The 15,402-nt window shown below is 42.7% G+C and overlaps 1 protein-coding gene across 3 annotated transcripts in view; it reads right to left on the bottom strand.

Annotated features, from left to right (window-relative positions):
• Window positions 1-15,402, bottom strand: part of LOC117135452 — a 35,782-nt gene that overhangs the window by 13,289 nt on the left and 7,091 nt on the right. For 2 of the 3 annotated variants that reach the window (XM_033295636.1, XM_033295637.1), the window contains exon 3: window positions 7,784-7,825. The exons of the other annotated variant lie outside the window; for it this stretch is intronic. The gene's annotated coding sequence lies outside the window, so the exon portion shown is untranslated. The remainder of the gene's footprint in view (window positions 1-7,783; window positions 7,826-15,402) is intronic. 3 annotated transcript variants of the gene reach the window in all.

Here is a 15,402-nt window from a genome sequence, read left to right as displayed (position 1 = left end):
GCCCTTTTCCACCTTAATTAAGCTGCGACTTGGACATGGAAACAAGTTCAGCCCAGGAGTTTTATCTCCAAAGTAATGCTGTGCATTTTTCATAAATGACATGTTGCTGCAAATTAGAGCTTGAAAAAAATCGATGTTGTTGATAGCTTCCCGATAAACAGTGAAGTTATCAATGGTTATAGAACAACATATCCCTTGCAATGTCTCTATGTTGTAAGCAACATTCAATCGTTTGACTCAACAAAGTATGAAGGCAATTAAGAATGGCCACAAAAATGAATCCCCTTCTTTGCTTATGATTTTCTGCCCACTGCACTTTAGATAATTAAATATTTGGTGTCTCTTCTGTGGAAAATTGCTAGCATGTGCGCCAAACTGAGGAGCACACATGCGCTGGCATAAAACGAAAAGTGAAGCAAAGGAGGCTGGCGGAAAAATTCTAATCAATGCTATTAGGAACTCGGATCGGTGATGCCGATGCTGCCTCGCTGCGGACTGGCATCAACTTTGTCGTCGCTGCAGCACGTACATGTAATTTTTTTAATTGCTGGTAAACAACATTTTTCAACAGTAGCTGGAGCAACAGCAAACCTGAGTTTGCAGTTATGATGGCAGATTTTGATGAGAGCAGCAGGACAACCACACACCCACAACGAGATCAAGCTCCGAAAATATCCGATCAATTATGGAGGAAGAACAACTGTTGCCGTAAGCCAATACTTTCGCTGCTGTTGCTGCTGCTGCTGTTGCACTAGCGCCAGCAGCATGTGTTGCTGCTGACAAGCAGTGACAGGATGCCACATCCTTGCGGGCTTCGCCACTCGCAACTCGACACCAGCAACATGTGATGCAATAAAAACGAGCAACAGCCATGTGATGCTTCACTTAATCAGGTGTTGCGACTGATCCGCCACGACAATTACACACGAGTGCTGCCAATGTTGCTGCTTGTAGCAATTATGCCTTGAACTTGTTCTGACTGCACAACAGCAAATGCAGCTAGTTGCTGCAACAGCAACAGCAATGGCAACTGCAACTCCACCAGCAACGCTCTGAAATGACAATTTCATTTGGTGCCCAGTGGGCCGGCTGCTGAGGTTGTTCAACCCATTTGGCCATAGTTTCATGGCTTGTCATTAGCTAATGCATGACGGCAGTGGAAAAGGAGTGCTCAGAATGCGGCTGAACCTCAATTATGAGGGCACATGTGCACTCGGGGAATGTGCTGCATGTTGCAGCTGTGCTCTGGACGATGCCACTCTGCTTCCAAGGTGTCAGGTCCAAGGAGTACCCAGGTTGAAAAGTGAAAGGTAAACAAGAGGGCACATTCCCCGCCATTATCCCTGCGGATTAGCACATCCAAGTTTACTTTGTGTCGGATCTCTGTCAACATCTTTACGCCAATGGCCGCTGAGTGTGTCCAGGTTTATGGCCGCAATTCGGGCCCTCGGTTAGGAAACAAGCAGATATATGTGGGCTCGTAGATGTTGTCGCTTACTTTTGACACCTCAATGATTTTGTGTGTCAGGTAAACAACACAACACTCCAGCCAGCTACAAATTCCACGACACTAAAACAATAAATACGTATTTACGAGCCTTGTCACTTTTCACTTTTGTTCGTTTCGGTTCGGTTGGATGCAGTGCGAATAGTGTGCTGCTCTTGTGGCCATAATTTATTGGACATTTCTTTGATAGCTGCTCATTAGCTAAGAACACAAATCACTGGCATTGGGTAACAAGCAAAAATAAGTCTCCAAAGACCGCTCGAGGAACATCATCAGCCAGAACAACAGCAGCAGACCCAGCGGCAGTACACGCACCAGCACTCGGGGCGAAAGCAATTTCCTTGGAAAATTGCTGGCTGCAATCTCTCAGGATGCTGGGACAGGCCAAAGTTTTGCCTCCGAGAAGAGCGCTTCATCAATTTTTATATCGATGAAGACCCATTTGGTTGATAACTCCATTTGTGGCAAATGTTGCGCACGCGCGTTTTAGTTGCTCAGTCCGCTGCTGATGATGTTGCTGTTGTTAATGTTGTTGCTCCTGTGCCGTTGCCGTTAGTAAATTTCGCGCGAAAAACTTCAAAGCTGCCTGGCCAAGCACCTTTCGATATTGATGTTGTTGCTGCCGCTGCTGCGGCTGTTGCTACTGCTGCTGCTGCTGCTGCAAAAGGCAAACGCACGTGTTGCTATGCTCGCTATGAGGATGTTACTGCCGTAACAGTTGCAATTGTTGTTGTCGCCGGACTGTCACTGGCCGTTTAGGCCAAACTTGGTAAATTGTTTTGTTGAGCACTGAGCGTTGGCCTTTCTTTTCAGTCCGCTTATATGGCCAACAGTTGCGGCCGCTGTCGCCGAGTGAGAGTTGCATACTAATGCCCACTGCCCGCTCCTTTTGCTGCCCAGCGATTTTAATTACCACATTCGGCAGCAAGGCTAAGAGCCAGGCATTGATTTGGCACAATTTACATATCAAAGCGAGCGAGTCCAACTTCCTGTTGCACACCCAAATACAAGAGCAACCAGCAGCAGCAACTGCAGCAAGAGTAGCAGCAGCACCACCACCAGCAATCGCAGCAGATGTTGGCCATGGGTCAAGCCCGAGTTGTTGGCCATTTACAGCAGCCAGTGACTTGGTTGTGATGTTGATGCGACTGCTGCTGCGAGTCCATTGGCCCTCATGCTGTTTACTTGCACCACTTTTTGTTGTTTCGCTTTTTTTTCTGTTTGCCACATTACGTGTTTGCTGCTCCTCGTTTTGATGCGGCTGCTGCTGCTGCTGCTTCGGATGTTGCTGCTGCAAGTGATGCTGCTGGTGTGCGAGTGCTCATTGCACTGGGCAAGTTCTTTCTGTGGGTATTAAAATTACTTGGCATGTAATTAGTTTGGCTTTTTTGTCCCCAGTTGCCTCTTGTCGATCGCTGCGTGTGGCCCCCCTCCGAAAACGAAAAGGTTCCCCAATGATGGATGCCACTTTGTCTTCGGCTGTTGCTGCAGCTGGAGGTGTTATTTTTATGGCTTTATAATGTGAGTCAGACGGGCTCTTCCTTGGTTCTTGCCCCGTTACGTGGCATGTCAATCACCTGGACATGGCTTTATAATTTGCACAATGGCCAGGAGTGAAAAGAAGTCGACTTGAAAAGATACGAACTGTCTTATCGAGAACGAAAGCTTCAACTTCAATCGACACTGCTCTATGAAGAGATTGGGTGAAATTTTCAGAGAAGAAGATGAAAAGCATTCTTTATTTTCAATCAATTGCAAGGAAGAAAACACGATTTTCTATAGCTCCAGTTCGTAAATGTTTAAAATTTCACTTAGATAAATAATATATAAACAACCGTTCGGCGGAGCTTCCAAATTTTTTTCTGTACAAGAGCTATACTTTGCATCGTTTAATTTTAAAGCCCCCGTTCACTTCTTCTAACTGAAAGAACTGAAGAGCTAAAGAGTGGAGAAAGTAACGCTGGGGAAATCGAAATGAGTGAATAATTCTCGGGCTGGCTTGTAGCTTCTTATGGATACTAAACCGTCATTAGTGGCAGCCATCGCCTTGGATTTGCCTGTACAATCGCTTTTCTTTCTCAGTTCGGTTCTTCAGTTCGTCCAGACCATCCATCAACAATTTGAGGCATCGATCCGTACCGCTTCCCCTTGCCTCTGATCTCTAGTTTTTATGGCACATTCTCCGGCACATACTGAGGTTTGGTCTCGTTGTTTCCGTTTGTGCCACTTGTGTCCAGTTGAGTTGAAAATTATTGTGATTATGGTAAACTTGTTGCTCTCTCACATGCTGCTGATCCCCAGCTGCGCACCTGTTGCTTTTGTGGTTCAGACTCGGATTCCTTTGCAGTTTTGCAGCTCGCTTACTGGTGTATGTGTATGCATATTTGCACTCATGCTGTTTTATGGCCGCAGTTTCCATTGTTAGACTCGTTTGGCCGCTTAATTGCCGCTTTGGATTCGGATTTGAATTCTGTTTGCTCGGCTCTTTTACACCATCATGCCAAGCACTCGGGATGTGCAGCTGCAGCATCTGGAGCTCTAAAAGGCGTGACTAATCAATCGAGGGCTCCAAATCTCCGGCTCTTCCCTAGTAAATCGAGAAATTCCGATTTACTCAACGTTTATGAGCCCTGTTTTCCCTTGATTGGCACTCCAATGTCGAATTCATCATTGGCTCCATCTTTAGGCATCTTTTTCTCAGTTTTGGGTTTACGGCTCAGTCGCACCCAACTCTAAAGGCAGAGGCGTTGAAGAGCGGGGAAACTGCGTGCCACAGCAACATTTGTTTTCTTGAACATTGCACTTGAGTGGGGGGAAAATTTGAGGGCGTTCACAATGTATATCGACATAAATAGACAAGATCTGATTTGAGTAACCATAAATATTGCTGCCTTATAGCAAATGCAGCATAAAAGTCAAAAGTTATGTTTTTTGGAAACCTAATAAAAATATTTCTAAGCATTAAGTTATGCTCAATTCAAAATCGGTGTCAATATAAAACAGAAAATATAGAATTTAAATGCAATGCCCAGTGTAATAGATAAATCTCTTACATAAAAGTATCTCTTTTTTCCCGTCCCAGATCTGAACAACCAAAATTTGATGCTAATAAACAACGTTTTCGACTCCGGCGAGACTTTCCCAAAAAACCTACACCGCGCTCTGTCTGACCTTCAAATTCTGTTGCTCTTGATTACTGTCGTTGCTTCTCCTGCCCCCGATCACGCCCAGCTAACGAAAAAAGTGGCTGCCATTTCACTCAGCCGAGTTTGAAGTCGAAGTTGAAGTTGAGTTCTTCACGACAGACGTGCAATCCATCAAAGCTGTGGCTGCCACCCCGCAGCAGCAGTAGCCGCATGGGCAACATGGCGAAAAAGCATAATACATAATAATATTTGTGCAAAGTGTTAAGGCAACAAAACAGCAGACAGTAGCAGACATAGTCAGACAGCCAGGAGGAGCAATCGCAATCCAGAAGCCGGAGCAGGAGTAGAAACTCTAAGCAACAGGTATAAACGGGGACTGCGATGGGATGGGATGGCGTGGGGATGGCATGGGCATGGGCATGGGATGGGGCAGGATCAGTGGCGAGGCCCGAGGAACACTTTTAGGAGGAGGAGACGACGACAACGTTTTGTTTTAATTTACTCGACGCCGCCAACGACATTGTGGTTGCTTTTGTTGTTGCTTTTGCAGGCGATGTTGCTACTGCCCGTTGATGTGTTGCTGTTGGGTTTCCTGTTTAGATAGCTTTTTGTGATTTTATGCGATACACCTTCCATGTACAACTGTTAGGCAGGGAAGTCAGGGGCTAGTCCACTTTGATGTACGTACACTTTGAAATGTTGTTGATGAGTACGCGAGATTTTTAAAAGATTGCAACGCAGCGCAACGGCTGCGACGGCGGCAGATGAAGCTGCGACTGCAAAGGCGACTCTGTTGGCTTATATAATAAATTTTAATGCACGCCCGCCCTGGACATTCCGCCCGGTTGGATGGACTTGGTACGGATAGAGCTGCCAGCTAGCAAACTGGCTCACAGTGACTTCAAACTGTTTTAAAATGGGACTAACTCGAATTTTTTCAATAATGAAGTAAAATTATGTAATTAGTAAACTAAATATATAAATATATAGCTTGCTTCAAAAAAAAAGAACGAATATATTAAGTGTATGCTGATAACTGTATGTCTAGTTTTGTACAACTCAATTAGTAGTGCACATTTTATAACTCCACTGTGCAGCAACTGTGTCAAAACAAAACTGCTCTTCACCCGATGTCGGCTGTTAGCTGGCCGGTGTTTTGGTTCTTCACTCTCGGCGGATATATGTGTTTGTCTTGTGTTAGACTGACACTTGACTAACCAACTAAGAGATAATCATTAGCTCGGTGTAATTTATGTAGAACCAGCGGCAGTTGACGGCCAAAACAAAAGACTTAGGACACGAACTTAACGTGACGAACGTCAGGCATGCAGCAAAGTAAGCCAAAGTTAAACTGCAGAATTATATCAATTAGGTAAGGGCCTTAGGAGAAGGTAGGCGCAATGAAGACAGCAATTTTGGAGGCTGGACTGGGAGACGCCCAAAAACTCCAAGTCACTGCCAACTCCGCACCGCCAGCGGCAATTATAGAGCATAAAACATCGATAATCATAATAATTAAGGATGACTAGGCAGAACAGAGGCCGCAGGAGCTGGCTGTGACAACGCACAGTAGCCACCAGATTACAGCCTCCAAAGGAGATATGAATCCCTCGCCGATGCGAGGATGATGCATCAAGTTGGTGCTGCTGCCACTGCCACTGCGCACATAAATTGTTAATTAAAGCCTATTTAGGAGTTTCGGAGCCCGAAATGTTTATTCTACGGCGTGGAATTCTTTACCCACTGCCATGATTTGTGCATTTAGAAAGTATTCTGCCGACCGATTCCCCTTCCTTTGTTCGGGAAAGTCGTTTAACTGGAAAAGAACCCGAGTATAGAACCCCTGAATAGAGAATTCCTTTCATAGCTCTCAATCAAGAATCTTTGCTGGCCAGAAAATTGAAAGCTTTTGACTGGGGAATCTATAAATTTCAATGCTCTCAAAAGGCTTAGTTCTGTTTGAGACCAAAACAATGCGGGGGGACCCAAAACTAAATCGCCGAAACTGTAACAAATTATTTATGAACTCCGGAGCACAGTTTGCGTGTCTTTTGTTTGCCCAAAAATCGTTTTTTTTTTTTTGCCTTTGATAAATAATTCAATTTTGTTTTGTTTGGGAATTAGCAATACTGACAAAGCGACAACAATTGGCAATTTGCTTTGAGTTGTGTTGACACAATAAGGAAACCGAATACTGAAGTGCGAGGCGAAGAGAACGCCAAAATAAAGACGATAGATGTGCGAAGTTTGGCTGCAAGCCAAATTCAAGATAAATATCTAATTAAACAGCGCTAATGAGTCGCACAACATTGTTGTGGAAAATGAGTTCGATTTTTGGCCAAGATACAAATGATTCATGGCAATCGGAAGAGTATAACCAACAAAAAAACAGTAAACTTGACCCAAAAAGATCATGAATCACTTTTCTTTTGGCTTAAAAAACAAGAGAAATATACGATAACATAAAAATTATATGACTAAGTAAAAAAAAGAGACAAAAACGGTCCGGGTCAAGAAATAAATGCCCAAAATTGTGCATGATTTATTCGTTAAGAAAAAAAAAGCCGTCAAGGAACTTGGCCCCCACTTACAGGCCTAAAACCCTCATTTTATAACCCATTAAAGGCATGATCGCAAACTTTACTCAACCAAAACCAAAAGAGCCAGTTTCAGTTTCACTTTGGCACCCCTTTTCATGCATGAATTGCTAGGGAAAATAAGCCACAATTTGAGTAATTTTCATTTTGCGTTTGTACGATTTTATTTTCTCAGCTTTTCACTTTTCCCCTGCAACAAAATATTTGACATTTTTTTGTCATTCGTGAAGGTTTCTCTGACGTTTTGATTAACAAAACCCAAACTGGTTGTGCAGCTAAGCAAAACCATAAAACGCAGCAGAATAAAGACGAATCGGTTTGTTGTGGTGGAAAGGTGCCCAAAGATCTCCAACAAAACACTCATAACTGGAGCATGAATGCTTATTTAAGCGGGGATTTTATGATGATTTTTTCAGTTCTTTTGGCAGCCTATCTATCGACCAGACATTAATGATGGTTGGCAGTAAACAGACAGCTTAAATGCTTGACAAATACCACGAATTGTTAAATATTTTTACGTTTTTAGCACTTACCACTTAATGGGTTTCCAGTCTTAGAAGTGAGCTGCCCAGAATCTGCAAGGCGAAAGAGTAAAAGATTCCAATTAGATTTTCCAAATCGATTTTTGAAAACCACTTCCTGTGGGCAACTGGCGACAGGCTCATAAGCACATAAATCAGCAAACTTCATTAACACGACTGCCAAAATCTACGAATATAAATCTAAGCGCTGCGCTAGCAACGTGCAACGTGCAACTTGCAACTAGCAGCGTGCAACAGGTTGCAACTGCCACACTGAGTACGTGACCGTTCGGTGCAGGAATAAATAACTCAATTTGGGATCGGCAAAAAAGTGTTAACTTGAAATCTGGCAATAAATCAATGGCCAGGGGACCCGTTGAAGGCAGCTTGTGATTAGCACTCGCCCGATGGCTTATCTACGTGGAAAGTAATACCCAACCCGCCATCCGCGATTCCAGAAAAGAGTTCTTTCAATAATCAGCGGCACCAGGACCATGGAAGCCCCAAAAAACCAAACGAAACGAAATGAGAAACCCGAGATTGGGCAGCCGTCACTTCGCCTGACAGGCAATAACTTTGGCAATCTTTTCGACCGCTTTTTCTTGCTGGTCAAAAGCGTTGAGTTGTTTATTATAAATATTACAGAGTCGCGGCAATTTTGCATGTTTCACGCTTGTCTCGCCCGCAGATCTCAATCAAGCCGCAATCAAATTGAAATTAGGCTGTGATCCGTTTGGACACTGCCTTAAATTAAATTATTTTGGTTTAAATTGTAAAATTAATTGCCAAAAGGTTGCAGAGATTACAAGCTAAGGCAGAAAAGCTGTGGCGACTTTATTCTGGGTCTGACTACAGTTCTTTTTGAACAGTTCTTAAATCCAACCGGTTCTGATATGATTATTATTATGCTCGAACCGGTTTGCAAGGCAAACATTTTAATTTTATTCGGTTTTATTTTGCATTGTTCCTTAACGTTGGTCAAATTTTTCGATGGATTTCTGTTGGTGCTTTTTTGTGTTGAATTTTTAAACGTATTTGACACACACGCCGCTTTTTGGCCCATCTCGATTTAACTGTAAAAACTTGGCTTATTTGGGTGAAGCTTCCGATTTAATTTTTGAGTTTCTTTTCGCTTGTCTTTGGTTCGTTTACATAATGTTGGCATAAAATAAACTGCGATACGGTCAAAGATAATGGAGTTTTGTCTATCGGTGGACTTATTAGGATTGTTTTTGAACTTAATCAGTGGTTTTGTTGTCTTTGTGCCAAAAGCTAGTTGTATTTATTATCATTCAAATGGCACTTCAGGCGAATGGCTTTCTTACAAGCTGCGGTTATACTTCCTTCACATTCGATTATATCTTCCGCATGTGAAGAAATTAAATTATGCTTACCGCAACTGAAAATGGCCCCCACACACAAAACAGTTTAATTTATTACCCCGGAAAACTCAAGGTTAACTCCACTTGACGGCTTTTCCTCAATGACGCGCAGTTTCCCCGCCAAACCGCCCAGCTTTTCTGCACTGCACCCCAATCATTTCCCATGCGAAAACATTTGCGAAAAACGCAAGACAAAGGAAAATCATTAAAATCCTACATACGAATGTGCAACTGTTGGGCAAAAACGGGCAGAAAGACCACACTATATATATAGCCATATATAATCGGGAGAAAGAAGCGGCAGCATCTGCGACTGTGTTAATTATGTGCATTTAATGCTTTAATTAATGTTTTCTATTGAGAGATGAGACAGCGACGCTGCAGTGAAAGTTATAAACACTTAACGGCAATGAAAGAGCGAAATATTTTGCTCGTAAATATAATTCAAATGTTAATTGATAAACTTGTTAACTTGTTGTGCGTGTGTTTTTTTCGAGTGGGCAGTGGCCAAACGTATTTGATTACGGCCTTAAATTGAAATTGAAGCGGGTGAAATTTTAGCCCATTGAGATCATCGTGGGTTGTGGAGAGAATAATGAGATATATATGGTTAAATGGATTAAAGAAAGTAATCTCAGCGATACAAAAATCTTCCCAAATTTGGCAAGTTTATAAAAGAAGAGGTCTGTGTATTGTTTTTCAGTAAAAAGCTGAAAAGTTTCAAAAGACGTCTAAAAATACGCACAAAGTTCTGCCTTCTGTTAGAAAACTATAGACTATAAATAGTACCAATAATTCCTTTATTAACCGCAAAATTGATTTTGTGATGACTTTAAAAAAGATATCAAAAGATAGCTCGCATCGGCAATCAAACGGTAGTTTTGTAGCTAAACCTTTGTCTACGAAACGTATAATACAAATATTGTGTGCGATTATAAATCAATCCAATTTATGGTTTTGTTTGAATACAAATACCAAACCATAGACAGTCAGGGCCAGTCACTAATTCAAGCTGATGTTTTATTTATAAACTCGATTCTGGAAAGCGTTGACACGCAGAATCGCCGGGTAAAACGGACAGTTTGCTCTGGGGTTTATCTGGCTGTAACAATGGGACTTGTATCTTTGGTCCGTTGCCGCAGATATTTCTACATCCAGGCGGCACCTGCTTATTAGTTTCTGGTCCCATTATCCACACAGGCAGATAAAGACGGAGAGAAATTTGCAATTTTAATGAAGTTCGGTAAGGTTTTGCCGAACCGCAACCTTATGTAACCCGTGGAGTGCTAGTGCGAAAAGAAACCTCTCCGCCGCCCTGGCCAAGTTAGCTCATAATGGCAGGCCACAGTTTATGGCCCAAACCGAACGTGCACTTGGCTGGAGTCTCGAACCGCGGCTTTTGCTTTTCCTCGGCCATAAACCGAGCAACAAGAAATTTCAATTTCAAATTTAAAGCGTCTAACTTTCGCTTTCCTCCGCAAGGAGATGCGGAGATTTCTCGTTTCTCGCCGAGAATCCCGCCAGCGCTGCAGTTACCGCATTTTCCGACTTGGCCAACTCCAATTAGCGACTAGGCCCCGACAATCCGCACCAACAATAAATCAAAATCTAATAAAAATAATACGAAAATTTGTTGCATGTGCTGTTGTTGCACGCTGTTGTTGCACGCTGTTGCACTAATGCAACCGGTTGCAGTCGCAGTCCGCAGTCCAGCGGAAAACGAAAAACAAAAAACAAACTCAAAATGAAACCGAAAAACATGGAAAAAGAAAACCCCAACGAAACCCCCAAAACAAAACTGCAAACGACAACCAGACGACGACTTTCCATTTTCAAATGTGTTTGCAAGTGTGTGTCTATATTTCGCTGGGTCCGCAGCCTTCTGTTGGCCAAAAGATACGCCGCCAACTGACCACTGCAGCAGCAGCAGCAACATCGACACAACAGCAACAACTTTTCATTTCGTTTTTCACGCGGCGCATGCCAAAAAAAAAGAAGCAACCAAACTGCAAAGCTAGCCAAAGATTATGATAGGGAATCGAATCCGAGAAATCGGTACAAGAACTATGGCATGTGGTTCGTGATCAATAATGGCTAAATTAGTTATTCACTTCCAATTGGTACTGAACTTTGGCGTTAGCTACACCTACATGCATTTCAAAAGTTGTACGTCGACATGTATCTATAAGTGTTCAAACTGCTTTCGTTTGCCCGCTTCCCGGTAATTTCCCGACAATTTCCACGTCAGGGTAGCGTAGGCAGAGTTCGACTATATCGCAGCTCTATTGACGTTTGTCTGAGCTCTGTCTACGCAGCTGGATGCCTGTTAACCCCTCCGAGGCCCCACGAATCCACGAGACTACGAAACTCTGGGGACTTGTAGGCAAAGTTGTGTGGCAAGTGGCTGGCTGGCTGGCTGGCTGTGTTGACAATTTCCAAGTTGACCGGTCTTTGCCTTTCGTGTTGGCAAATAAAACGAAGAAGTTGCCACCGGAGAGTGCCGCTGTCCCTTTTAGCCATCGACTGGGTTATTAGTGGGCGCAATTTAAGTGCAGTGTATTGCACTTGTTGCCTTTCCTTTCCTCTACACTTACACTCACACTCAATAGCAATAATTGTCGAATGCCTTTTTTGGCCAAGAGCAGCGGAAACGACGCGGTTGCTATTGCTGTTGCCACTGCAATTGCAGTTGATTGTGCACTTGCCACAGAAAACCGCCGACTACAGGTGGCCGCTTTGGATTTCTAATAGTTTCGACCGCCGTAGCGGTGGTTCTCTGTTCGAAAACGGAAGCAAAGCCCAAACAAAAAATGAAAATAAACACCAAACTCACAGCCAAAGCCGCCAGCAAAGTTGCTGTCGATGGATGACTCAAACATTAAATTCTAAAGGGTCTTTACACTTTGTCTGCGGGTCTTTGATTATGCGAACCAACGCGAGTCGTGAGTGTACTTCCGTTGAAGTCGACTTTGTCGGATCTTTCCTATATGTACACCTTATAAGTTTACCCTCTAAGGTTCAGAAGTGGAGGAGGAAGTCTGAGTGCAGCGGAAGCTGGTTAGGTGTTGAAGTATCAAGCAGCGTCAAAATTCCCCTTAAAAGTTATGTCTCTTATCCATAATCTTTCCGCGCGTAAAAATATCAATTAAACTGGAGACGACAGGGTTTAATGATGTTCTACCTGCATATTGCCTTTGGCTAAATATATATGAGCATTCGTGTTTGTTCAATCATTTATCATTTGGGACGGACGCGTGGGCCAAGCAGGTGAAGAAACAAACAAAGAAACAGAACTATAATTCTTACACTCAACAAAAATAAAGAAAGCAAGAAGAGCTTTAGAATACAACACAGTTCATGGAAGTATCTTAACCATTACATTTTTTTGCGGTGTACCCTTTAGGCTTAGCTGCAGTTTTTTGACCTCTTTGCAGCATTAACTAATTAACCGTTAGCATAACCAAGTACCAACTACTATTTCCACTGCCAACCTGCAGACAAATTTCCTTACGAACCGTTCAAGTCTGACAAGTTGACGCCTTGGAAATTGTCAACGTCATCTAAGCCAAGTTAATGTTTATTGCCGCTGCTGTGGGGCACATTTTTTACCGTTTGTAAACTGTCATATTTCTTGTGGCAGCCACGGCAGCCGAGGCAGTTAATTTGTTATTATTTTGACATTAATTTGTTGATGATTTTCGAATGGTTTTTGTGCTTCTGCCAGTTCAGTTCTTCGAAATGTATTCAGCTATTTAAATAACAAAACTGGAAATTTTATTTCCCCAAGCTATGCTTAAATGAGCTTGGAGCCAACTAATGAATATTTGGGGGAAAAGTTTTCATTTCATGGAGCCTCAATCCTTAATGACATATAAATATTCAAAGAACTAATTTACAAGCAATTTTTAATTAATATAATTTAGTTTAGAAAAATTATATCGAAAGATTCATTCGTACCTCTAAGTTTTATACACATTTTGATTAATGTTTGTTCTGTCAACGATCCAAAAACACCAGGAAAACTGGAAACAATGCTTTTATTTTTAGCTTACGTTCACCTGTCGAAGGTTAACTAAATTTATGCAATAGCTAACCAATTTATGTACCACCAAAAATGCACGCAATTTCCTGTCTCGGCTTTCAGCTGCCCCAGAAATGCGAGCATTTTGTGTGGCATGCGACAGCGAAACGTTTTCGTTTTGGCCAACGCGAAATATTTCTGGCTAATTACGCCATTCGCTATCATTAACACATTTCTTAGTCATCGTTCTTGGCCAGTCTTCCCCCAGATCGCCGCTTAAGTTGACCCAATTTTCCTGACAAATAAAATAACAGTAGCTGTCTGTTCGGCTCACGATCCACGGTCCATTGTGTCCACGGCGGAGCAACTGAATCGGGGCGACTTTTACCCGCGCAATGAAATTAACATTTTTTGCTGCATTTTTTCGGCTTGCTGACAGTCGCAAGGCGAAATTGCAACTGCAACTGCATTTTCCCGCCGCCGAGCACTGCAATTAAATGTGAGACTAATTTGTGGATCAGCAACTTGCCGATGCCCAGCGGCCATTCGGCGGAAAATGCAAGTGGATAATACCAGAAAATGAGGGTTTTCAAGTGGGTTAAGAAGTGAAAATTGAATGGTCAGTGGACTTTTTGGGTACAACATTTATTTAAATTGTGAAAAGCTAAGTCTGAAAAATCCAATTCGTGGGTCTAAAAGTTTACTACGAAGTAGGGAAAGAAATTCGGAAACAGCAGAGTAAGTGCGGAAAAGTATATTTTTTCCTGCTCTGTGAGCGAAAATCTCAGCGGAAATCATTAGGGGAAATGGAAATGGCGGAGAAAAACCGCCTTCAACTTTAGGCCGGTAAAAACGGCCCAATCGACTTGCAGCTGGGAAAAGCGAAGGCCAGGGAAAAGTGTCGCCAAGTGTGGCTTATTGTCTGGTTCGACACGTTAGCACTGGGTTCACACGCTTTTTATGGTGGCCACATTAACGTGGCCAGCAAATGTTGCAAATGTTTCTTGGACTGCGGATTTGGCAGATCATCTTCATCATTATCTTCATCAGAAGCAGCAGGCGGCAATTAAAACTCGCGCGAAAGTAAAACGTTTTACAGTTAACAAAAGGAAAATAAAAGATATATCTGTATATATACTCGTATAGCCATGAAGAAGCAGAAGACTGGGGGACCCAAGCAACAACAGCAAATTGCGTATTCAAAAGTCATTAACAAATGGTTTTTATTGCACTCGTTACCTCAGTTGCTCGCTTTTGTTTGCTTTCGCTGGACAGCAAACGTTTCTCGAGCTGCATTTGCGAAATAAAATTCAGTGAAAATAATACATATTTGGTTTTCCAATTATACGCAATTAAATGCAAATCAGCCGCATGCTCGGTACCCCATGCCAATCTCAATTAATCTACCGTTCGCATAAAAAAAAGATGAAATATTGAACAGTGTCAGGGGCTTTAATTACTTTATTACCCGAGATTCCACAATCTGAAGAATGGATGAAAGCAAAAAAAAAACAGGATCGAGGGCGGTGGCCTTAGCGGTTTTTCAACTTAAGGGGCCGACAAAAAATTAACCGAAAGACAAATCGCTTACGCCCCCTCTGCCATTTTGATGTTCCGAGCGTCTTTCTTCAGCAGACATAACCGACATAACAATTTAGTGTAACGATATCCGTACAGCACATGGGCACATAAATACCAAAGAGATATATGCACGCGAAAAATAATTTAATTTATAACAAAGCTCAGTTGCAGGACATGCACAGTGGTGCCAGGTGGTGAAAAAAGAAGCCAGCTTGGACTGCTCAACCCTTAAGTTATATAATAATATTAATATAATGTGGGCAATGGAAGGTAAGAACTTTCCTTTGCATCTATTATTACACACATATTCTACTCTCCCATCTGAAGCATTTTCGGATTATTTCCATGGCTTTGCCCCACTGTCTCGTGTTTCAATGCGAAATTTGACGATGGCCACACAACAAATACGCTGGAGAATCTGGACAGAAGGCCCCCTCGCAACCGGAGGCCACACAGAAGAGGCGGATCCGAAAGCCCCGAATTGGAGCCCGAAAAAATGAGAATTAATATGAAATGCTCTTGGGCTGGTAGAGCTCTGAGCTCGGCTCAGAAATAAAAGAGGGAAAAGCTGAGGCTCAGCTGTCAGGCTGGGTCAATGGAAAATTAATTAAAAACCCAGCCCATGCGGCCAACGAGGAAAGTAACTA

Source organism: Drosophila mauritiana, chromosome 2R, assembly GCF_004382145.1.
Source record: "Drosophila mauritiana strain mau12 chromosome 2R, ASM438214v1, whole genome shotgun sequence".
Classification (NCBI taxonomy): domain Eukaryota; kingdom Metazoa; phylum Arthropoda; class Insecta; order Diptera; family Drosophilidae; genus Drosophila; species Drosophila mauritiana.
The sequence above is the reverse complement of the archived record's forward strand: the minus strand, read 5'-3'. Positions and strand labels throughout refer to the sequence as shown.